The sequence below is a fragment of the Eretmochelys imbricata genome, chromosome 20, assembly GCF_965152235.1.
Source record: "Eretmochelys imbricata isolate rEreImb1 chromosome 20, rEreImb1.hap1, whole genome shotgun sequence".
Classification (NCBI taxonomy): Eukaryota; Metazoa; Chordata; order Testudines; family Cheloniidae; genus Eretmochelys; species Eretmochelys imbricata.
Window position 1 is genome coordinate 12,458,943 of NC_135591.1, and position 9,457 is coordinate 12,468,399.

Sequence of the window (9,457 nt, forward strand, 5' to 3'; positions counted from 1 at the left end):
TTGACGGGACACTACTGAGAGTATCAATTCAGGACAAATTGCTTAGAGCAGGGCCGTCACAGCCCAAGGCTGGGGGTCCTTTACTACTAAGGCCCACGAAACCAGCCAAACGGAGAGGACTTCAGTTTTATCCCACTGGCTAACCAGAAGTCAGACAGTCCAGTTTCCCAGTATTACCACCAGCACCGCTCCTTATGGGGATGAATGGTTATGAAAACCAATACCCCAGTAACAGGAAAAAGGTTATCCCGATCCCAAAGGACCAAGCCCCAGACCCAGGTCAATGTACCAGTCATATCTTACCCACAAATCATGCTATTGCCAATCCTTTAGAATCTAAAGGTTTATTCATAAAAAGAAAGAAATATAGATGAGAGTTAAAATTGGTCAAATGGAATCAAATACATACAACAATTGCAAAGTTCTTAGTTCAGGCTTGATAGGATTACTGCTGATTTAAACCAATCAAGTCTCTGGACTACAGACATCCCAGCTTGGATGGGTTGTTCTGTCCTTTGTTCAGAGCTTCAGGTTCAAGCACAGTTCCTCCAGAGGTCAGAAGCAGGACTGAAGACAAAATGGAGGGGTTTCCAGGGCCTTGTATATCCTCTGCCATGTGGAAGGACCCATTTGTTCTTTCTGTGGAAAATCACAGCAACAAGATGGAGTTTGGAGTCATGTGGGCAAGTACATGTCCATGCATGACTCAGTTTGCCGGCGGCAGTCATTGCTCACATGCTACCTTGAACGTTCCCAGGAAGGCTCCTCAGATGTGGATTGGAGTCTCCCAAGGTCCATTGTCAGTTAAGTGTTTCCTGATTGGACACTTACGCAGAACAGTCCTTTCTCAAGAAGCCGACTGAATGCTTCACTGATGCTACTTAGAATCAAACACATTGAGATACAAGTACATAGCCAATATTCATAACTTCAAATACAAAAATGATACACACATACAGACAGCATAATCATAACCAGCAAATTACAGCCTTTTCATAGACACCTTACTAGACCTCTGTACAAGATTTGGTGCAACTATAGGACCTTGGTTGCAACAATGATCTATACTGTCACAGTTCCTGTCAATAACGTCACACCCCTCGTCTTCTCTGCCTGCTGGGTGTGACAGCAGCATCCATATGGAGTAATGCCATCTGCAGCAAGGAACCTTGGTCCGGGTTGCCCAGCGCACCAGGACCGGCAGCTCCAGGCATTTGAACCGGCCAATGGGGTGGTGCTAAAATAACTCAGCGGCTGGAAAATAAAACCAGAATAACAGAAATCCTGTGTGTAGCTGCTTCTAAACCATGTGGGCAGGAGCCCAGCCCCAGCTATGCTGCCTGGGCAAAAGGGCCAGGGATTAGCCCCCGACCCCGCCCATGTGAGCCTACTGGGGTGTGGGGTGGCACTCACTTTGATGATGGGTTACACAGCTATTTACTAGACGGCAGCAGGATAGTGGGGGCTCAGGAGTCTTGGGTTTTGCGTCTGTCTTGGGGAGGAGAGACAGTGGTCACAGCCAACGGCTGGGCGGCAGGACTCCTGGGTTCTATTTCTGGCTCTGGGAGGGGAGTGGGATCTAATGGGTTATAGAGTCATAGATTTCAAGGCCAGAAGGAACCACTGTGCTCAGTCAGTCTGTCCTGCATAGCACAGCCAGAGATCCTTTAGACAAGAGACCTTCTTAAAATACATTAAAGTGGCAGTTATTCTAATACTTAGATTCACCAAGCCAGCAACAAAACAGCTTCCCCAATACCTTACTGGTTATCCAGAAGCCAGAAATCTAGTTCCCTTATAGCAACCCAGCCTTCAGCTCCCACCCAGACAGCCAAGTCAAATATGATGAGGATTACTGAAAATCTTGTTCATTATATAAAAAGTTCTACCAGTCCCAAAGGATCGGACACATTACCCACCAAGTTAATGAATATTTCAGATCTTATCCAAATCCATGCTTACAGCCAATTCTTATCAACTAAATTAAAATTTATTAAAAATGAAAGGAGAGAGTATCGGGTAGAGATCATTACACATACAGATATGAATAGAGTTCTTAGATCAGTTTCATAATAGAGATGACAGGTTTCAGAGTAACAGCCGTGTTAGTCTGTATTTGCAAAAAGAAAAGGAGTACTTGTGGCACCTTAGAGACTAACCAATTTATTTGAGCATAAGCTTTTGTGAGCTACAGCTCACTTCATCGGATGAAGTGAGCTGTAGCTCACGAAAGCTTATGCTCAAATAAATTGGTTAGTCTCTAAAGTGCCACAAGTACTCCTTTTCTTATAGTAGAGATGGTGAGCTTTAGAGTTGAAAAAAGTACTTTCAGAATTAGTCCATATGTGTGGCAGTCCAATGTCCAGTATCAGGGTGACTCAGGTGGCACTGGAGACCTCATTCTTGTGACTCAAACTTCCCCTCATGAAGCTTAAGCAGATCAGAGATGATAGGATCAGGGCCCTAGAGTTCTTTTTATAGTTTTCTAGCAGCCTCTTGACAGCGTGCAGTTCTTGGGTGAACAATAGGCAATTATCCTAGCTTTGAAGGAGACCTCCTATTTCCTAAGCATCACCGATAATTAGCTACATGGATTAACATAAGGCAACTGCCCATCTTCAGCCATTTACAGGTAGTTTACCACAAACTTCAAAGAGAAATAAGGACGATGATATTACTACATTCACAATTCATCTAAATGTTAACATTTCCTTTTGATCTCTGAATTAACAGAATCCAGCGATAGACAGGAACCATTTGCTTACATTGTCAAACTCTAACAATATGTAAACAGACAAAAAACATAATCATTATCTACTAATATGTCTTTAAAGGTTGAATCTGGGTCAATCAGCCTGCTAGTTGTGTAACCCTTTCTGGCCCTGTGTCACAAACCTAATACCTAGTTTAACAACACTAACACCCAGGCGAGCCAGACTGGTTCCAGCGATGTCTTTGTCAGGGTTCAGTTGAGGCCTAGGGGTCTTGACATGAGCTGGCACCTGGTCTTCCAGCTTCACAGTCTCTATTCCTAGACTGGGTGATCCCCTGTCTGTTGTAAAGTTCCTTTCTTTACCTCCAAGAGGTTTTGATTACTTGTAGTTCTCTCTGATGGTTTTCCATGGATAGTCTTGGGATGGAGCAAGGCTGGACAACTGAGCCTTGCATTACATCACCGGCCAACAAGGGCAGGTACAACTCTCTCCTGCTTAAACAGGCCGTCCCTGAGACATATTATCCCCTGGTGACTGACTTTTACTCCAAGTTTATAAAGCATGCTGTCAATATTAATACATTATTCCTTAAATATTACCTGTGCATACGTATGTCTTGTAATGAGCATGAATCTTGACAAGTTCTGAGCTTTCTGTAGATACCTTATACGTTACTGTTCATGGAGCAATATCCTGCAAGTCCTGGTTGGCGTAGAGAGTTTGTCAGGTCAGAGGTGAGAGATGTGTGCAAAGAACAGGGGACCCTTTGCCAAGGAGTCTCTATGTCACACCTCCCCTTTCGTTATTACCACCCCTTGGTGCTGCTCATGTAATTCCACTAGCAGCCTTTTCTGTAAGCTTTCGGGTATTATTACTAATGGCGCCATGGCAAACGACCATTGTCCATGGATAACTCCACTTTCCTGAAATAGCAAGGGCCAGATTGCTCTTTGATTGTGTGATTTGGCCACCCTGAAAGTGCTTAGTGCATCACCTTAATTAAAGCGGGGTCTGTGGTTGTTTCCAGGGCAATTTCCTTAGCTGTAATAGGGTGGTGAGCCAAGAGACTGTACACACAGGGTTTTCCTCTCTGCTTCCCTGTGTAAAGACACAAATGGGACAGCGCCTCTGATGGGGTATGATACACACCTACTGGTAGGCAGCGGAGATCACAGCCCATCTCTGAAGCTCAGCTCAGTTCAGTGGAACCCCTGCCTTTGGGCCTAGGGTTTATGATCAGTGATGAGGGCAAACATTTGTCTAAACAGGTCCTCATGGAGTTTAATTACCCCCAAAATGGTGCCGAAAGCCTCTTTTTCTATCTGTGAATAGTTTCTCTCAGCCTTTGAGAACATTCTGGAGTGAATTCTCTGGGGTTTTCACTCCCATCTTTACCAGTGTGTGCAGTGACAGCCCCAGCACCTACAGGAGAGGCCTCACTCACAGACCAGTGCTAGGGGATCCCGGACTGAAATGTTCCAGGAGCCTGGAATGACTCCGATTCTTTTTTGAGGCCTCAAAACCCTTGTTTTCCTTTTCTGTCCAAACTGGCTTCGTATTTGTCCATAACAGCGTGGACATCGGACTGCTTAATACGGCTCCATTTGGAAGTAGCCTTCCATAGCAGTTTAACGGGGCCAGAAACAATCTAAACTCCAAGACATTCTGTGTTACTGGTGCATTCTCAGTGGCTTCTTTTAACGGGTTTACCCTTCTCCACCGCCACAATGCTGCAAGCGAGTAACCTGGTTTTGAAACACGTACACTTATCTTCGCAAAAATATAGCGTTAGAGTTAACACTCTCTGTAGAACCTCCTCTAGCCCTTCTGAATTCCTCTGTTATCAATAGGTCATCAAAATAACCGTCCTCACCATTCACCCCCTGCCGCGCCTGACCGTTACTCTTCGATACACAGCAGGTGCACTAGCTCCCCGCAAGGGGGTCATAAGGTCAGCTTTCACACCCAATGGCCCCTTATGTGGCTTCAAGGTCAGATATTTTTTAATCTGGTTCCAGCACCCCCTGCTGGTAGGCTTGAGACAAGTCTAGCTTGGGAAACATCACTCCTGCTGTCAGTTCTGCAAATCTTGTAGTTTAGCAATTGGATATTGGGCCACTTTCAGCCCGGAGTTTATGGTGATGTTATAGTCCCCACAAATTCTTCTGCTGCCATCCCTCTTTGGGGTACACACAACTGGGGCAGCCCATTCAATGATCTTGAACTTACACCATTTTGCAATTCCTCCATTTGGTTTTCCTCTGTCTATCGCAGAGCATATGGAACAGGTCTCTGTCACCAATCCACAGGACCGGAGCTATGAGCCCAGCTTTGCAACAGCCTCTGGGAGAACTCCTTCAGTGAGCCAGGCCCCTAGTGACCTCACTCTTCCTCCAGGGAAAGCACATGGCTTCATTGCCTCCTTAGGCTGGACCTCTGGGCCTTCAGCACCCCTGCTTCACACTGAGTGTGCCACTCAGCAAGTCCAACTGAGGCAGATCTCTGAGGGAGACTTGTACAATCTCATGGAGTAATGCTCCTCTTCCAGCAGCAGCCGTAGGGACACCCAGCTGGAACACAGCAAAGGAAGTCCTTGGCTAGCACAGAGAAAAGGATGTTACAGCAGAGTCCATCCTGGTCAGGACAGAGCCCAAAGCTCTGTCCCTCTGATCACTCTGTCCCAGTTCAGGTGTGTGCCCAGAAGCCCTCAGAAGCCAACACTTAATCACCCCCTGGCACCTCCCCAGTCCTTTGTTCTCCAGCTGGGCAAACACTGCTTGCTTCCTGCTGAGAGGTGGGCCATCCATGGTCATTGCTATCAAAGGCTCTGTGATTGGGTTTGCCATTGTCTTATTGAGAACTCCATTGATATGGGGCCCAAGCCCCAGACAGTTAGGAGCCATTCACACCAGAGTCTCTGAGCCTCTTCAGAGAGCAAACAAGCCTTTTTACCCCCTAGGGTAACCCTGCAGCTCATAGGGGAAACTGAGGCACATATAGGCATAATAAAAAAATATCACAGAAAGTTCCCACTTTGTCACAGTGGGTTTAGAAATGGCCTTGTCAGATGCAACCAGCCTTGCTGCTGTGCCTTCTACCAATCCCATGTCTGTATTATATACAGCTTTGTAGTTTTCTTTCCGTTCCCCATCTCTGTCTGGCATGTGGTGCACCACACTCCAATCCAGTCAAACGTTGGATACCCACTTTCTGCCCATCAATGGGGGACCATTTCCTTCCGTTACAATTAACTCTAATGGGGAACAGCTACCTTTATATATTGCAGTGACTGGGAGACTGCCTAATACTCCTGTCTGCCCAGTATTGTAATTCTGTAAAAGCAGCTCAGTGTCTCTCAATCATCCCACAGGGGATTTGTAACTGTGGAAGAAAACTCAGTCTTCACTCTTACAACAAATCAGAGACAGTTTATTCATGCAATTTCAGGGATGACAGCAATTGGACAGAGTGTCTGTCCTTAGGCAAATCTTCCAAGTACAAACAATATAAAGCAATATTTATCCCCTTTCATTACATATATCTGTGTCCTGTTTATACATTTTTCATCCCATTATCCTGAGTCAACATTGCGTTCCATTCTTATCTTAAAGCAAGGTCCCTTGTAGTTTTCCCATCCGCCTCGCACAAACCCCGCTTCTACAAATCTCGCATTATTAGGGTTAAGGTTGGCCTGTTTCTTGCTCGGTCTCTTAACCAAACTAAAATACCTGCACACAAGTCCTCTTTTCCCTTTCACACTTCCACATAACCCCCTGAGCGACCATGGGCATCGCCACTCCTGTATCTAGTTCCAGGGTCAATATCACATCATTTCTCTTTGCATTAAGATAACGAGGGGGATGACAGGACCAAGCCTGGGTCATTATCATACTCACGCCCTACCGAGGCCCTTCTTCCTAGCCCCATGGTCTTTTCAAATGTCTGTGTATTTTTCTTTGTGGATTCAAAGAGTGCAATCTCCATGGCTCCCTCTAGTGGCCGTTTCTGCCTCTCTCGTAATTCAGGTTTCAGAGGGGTAGCCGCATTAGTCTGCATCAGCAAAAACAACGAGGAGTCCTTGTGGCACCTTAGAGACTAACAAATTTATTTGGGCATAAGCTTTCATGGGCTAAAACCCACTTCATCAGATGCATGGAGTGAAAAATACAGTAAGCACTATATATATGAAAAGATGGAAGTTGCCTTACCAAGCGGTGGGTCAGTGCTAAAAGGCCAATGCAATCAAGGTGGATGTCTCCCATTTCCAACAGTTGATAAGAAGGTGTGAGTATCAGCAGAGGGAAAATTACTTTTTGTAGTGGTGACAAGTTTCAGAGGGGTAGCCATGTTAGTCTGTATCAGCAAAAACAACAAGGAGTCCTTGTGGTACCTTAGCAACTAACAGATTTATTAGGGCATAAGCTTTCGTGGGCTAAAACCCATCTGATGAAGTGGGTTATATCCCACGAAAGCTTATGCCCAAATAAATTTGTTAGTCTCTAAGGTGTCACAAGGACTTCTCATTGTTTTTACTTTTTGTAGTGACCCAGCCACTCCCAGTCTTTATTCAGGCCTAATTTGATGGTGTCCAGTTTGCAAATTAATTCCAGTTCTGCAGTTTCTCGTTCAAGTCTGTTTTTGACGATTTTTTTGGTTGAAGAATTGCCACTTTTAAGTCTTTGTAACCCTTCTGCCCGTCAGAGTTGGCGGCAACAAGGGCCGGGTTCAATATATAGGGGATCCATTCCAATAACACAATGCAAACCGGCTCGAGCCCCCACTCAGTGACCTAGGACAAATATATACCACCCCCGCTGGGCGCCTCCAAGAGGCAATACTTCCCCTCTCGCAAGCACAGAGTCTGAGTGTAGCAAAAAGCCTTTTAATAACAGAGAGAAACAATGTGGCATTATGTTGGGAAACACCACCAACAGGATTCATAACACAACCCATGAGCAAAAAACCCACCCCAAGCAAATTGGGGCATGCCCTTTCCCTTTGGTTCTTGAGTCCAGCAACCCCAAATCACCCAAAAGTCCAATGACCCAAAAGTCTCTGTCCCTGGTCAGGGCAGCCCCAGAGTTCAAAAAATTATCTGCAGAGCTTTACCTCCCAACCTGGGTGGAGATGGGGGCGGGGGTAAAAGGCACCTTACATGATCTGAAGCTGACCGCCCCACAGCTCCATGGGCCTTCGCTCCGCTCCGCTCGCTGCACCACAAACTGCTTTGCTCCGCAGCCCACAAGCAGCTCCCGCCGTCCCACAGACTGCTCCGCATCCCACCAGCAGCTCTTGCCGTCCTATGAACTGCTCCACCAGCCTGTCCACAAGGCACTCCAGCTGTCCTGCAAACTGCTCCACAATATATCTTCAGGCTCCCCCACTACTTAACACAACGCTCAGTGATTTCAGCTCTTAGTAAATTTAGCTCTTTCATGATTTCAGCTTGTAGTAGGGGAGCCTCAGTGCTGGTGCACCATTAGCCCAAAGTGAGCTCTACAGCCTGTAACTAGACTCCCAATGGAATCAAAGTTAGCTCTGATATTCCACAGCGGAGAGAGGAGGTGAACAGCCCTCCCTAGGGGACTGGTGCTGGCCCTGGCCCTCCAACAGCCTCTCCCATGTGTTCCCTGGCCGGCCAGGGCTCTGTTGGCATCCCCTTCCCCTGAGACCACAGAGCTCGGCCTTGGCCGGCGAAGGTTAAGCTGCCCCTGTGTATCGCCGCTTTGCCTGCCCTGCCCGTGTGTCCAAGCTGCAGCAAGCGAGTTCCTGGTGAGGTCCTGGTGTGCAGCGAGAATGTCCTGCTGGAGCCATTTCAGCCCAGGGTCTGCGCCCGCACGGGGTGCTGGGGCAGGGCAGCATTGGCAGGAGAGGTTGCAGGGGCAGCACTGGCTAGTGCTGCTCTGATGGAAGCCAACACAGCATGGGGGAGAACGTTACTAACGAGGGATTGGGGGGTGTGGGGGGGTTGTCCCTCTTGGAGGGAATGAGTGAGTCTGTCTTATCACCCCCTCCTCTCTAGGGGCTGGCACCCCTCTTGGACATCCTTCCTCATCTGCCTCAGGCAACACACAGCCTGGGTGGCCTTAACTGGCCTCTCCCTGCCTACGGTCTGTCTCGGGGTGGCCACCCTGTGGCTCCAGAGCCACATGCGGCTCTTCAGAGGTTAATATGCGGCTCGTTGTATCGACGCCAACTCCAGGGCTGGAGCTACTGGTGCCAACTTTCCAGTGTGCTACAGGGTGCTCACTGCTCAACTCCGGGCTCTGCCCCAGCCCCAGCCCCCAGCCCCACTCCACTCCTTCCCGCAAGGCCCCCGCCCCTTCCCCGGAGTCTGCCGCGCCCTTGCTCCTCCTCCCCCCTCCCCCGCGAGCCTTCGGCACGCCACAGAACAGCGGATCGCGGCGGGGGGAGGCAGAGGGATGGAGAGTTAGGCGCTGCTCGGCGGTGCTGCTGGCGGCTGGGAGACACGGGGGGCGGTGGTGGGGGGGGAGCTGACGGGGGGCTGCTGACGTGTTACTGTGGCTCTTTGGCAAGGCACCTTGGTAAAATCTGGCTAAGTCTCAGGCTGGTCACCCCAGTCTATCTGCACAGCAGCTAGGAGGTTGCTCCCTAGCCAGGTGGAGAGAGGCACAGTTTTACACAAGCTGGCGCGTGAACAAGAGCAGTGTGGCCCCAGTGTGCGGGTGGCCGCCAGAGTACAATCCCGCTCACCCCCAGGGAACACACTCAGGTGGGAGTCA